This window comes from Dipodomys ordii, unplaced genomic scaffold (assembly GCF_000151885.1).
Source record: "Dipodomys ordii isolate 6190 unplaced genomic scaffold, Dord_2.0 Scaffold243, whole genome shotgun sequence".
In the NCBI taxonomy this organism is placed as follows: domain Eukaryota; kingdom Metazoa; phylum Chordata; class Mammalia; order Rodentia; family Heteromyidae; genus Dipodomys; species Dipodomys ordii.
In genome coordinates this window covers 926,002-927,338 of record NW_012267459.1, presented here as the reverse complement: position 1 = coordinate 927,338, position 1,337 = coordinate 926,002, and positions in this window count along the sequence as shown.

Sequence of the window (1,337 nt, the reverse complement as noted above, 5' to 3'; positions counted from 1 at the left end):
GCTCTACCACTTGAGCCACAGAGCCACTTCCGGCTTTTTTCTTTTTGCTTATATGGTGCTGAGGAATCAAACCCAGGGCCTCATGCATGCAAGGCAAGTGCTCTACCACTGAGCCACCTTCCCAGCCCAACACCTAACTCTTTCTATGATTTTGTTTCAGTTACTATACATGACAATAGCCAAGGGATTGTATCGTTTTCTTTTTCTTATTTTTTTTATTTCTTTATGTAGCTTGGGAACCAACTCCCAGGAATTTAGATCTGTCATCTCTCAAGTACATTGGTTGAGATTTAATTTGGCTGGTGGACACATAGTTGCTGTTTTTACTGCTATGTGAATCTAAGGACAGTTGGCCCCCACTCTCTCAGCTTCTCTCTTTCCAATCACAAATTACACTGAGGGCTGTTCTAGAGAATTCCATATTTGACACCCAATTATGATACCAGTTAATAAAAAGTCTCACAGACTTTCTTGCCCAGGCTGGCTTTGAAGTATGACCCTCAGATCTCACCTTCCTGAGTAGCTGAGATTATAGATATCAGGCCACCAGTCCCTAGCAAAGAGTTAGAATTAGATGCCACAAATTGAAGGCAAAGTCCTACCCAAGACTGTCTTTAGATCAGAAACCAGTTGAAATTCAAGGCAAAGTCCTACACAAGACTGTCTTTGTATCAGAAACCAGTTGAAATTCAAGGCAAAGTCCTACCCAAGACTGTCTTTATATCAGAAACCAGTTGAAATTCAGTGGCTTAGCTCATCCCAACTTTTTAGACAGACTAGTAATGTATTAGGGAGTCTCAATATACCCTGAGATTAGTAGTTCAGTAGAAATGACTCAGATAACTGGTGAAGTAACTATATTGGCAACTATAGCTTTAACCTAAAGTGTATAATTAGGTGACATCTGAAGAAGGCCCAAATCAGAGCTCTCTGGCCCTTCTTGGCAGGGTCAAAGGATACCCTGTTTCCTGCTCCTCAGTGCCCCAGCCAAGAAAGCACTTAGTTTCGCACCCAGATGCAATTGATTAAAAGCATTGGCCATCAGATTGAAGCCAATCTCTAGCTTCTTCCTTCCTTGGAGGTCAGTTTGTTCAAAAGTCATTGCCACCCATTCATGGAGTTGTTATTTGGCTTTCTGCCTTTTTGTTTTGTGGGTGTGTGTCACTACTGGATACTGGAGCTTCAGCTCAGGACTTGGGCTCTGTCCTTGAGCTTTTTGGCTCAAGGCTGGTATTCCCCCACTTGAACCACAGCTCCACTTCTGGCTTTTTGGTAGTTAATTGGAGCTTAGAGTCTTCTCAGACTTTCCTGCCTAGGCTGGCTTTAAACCATGATCC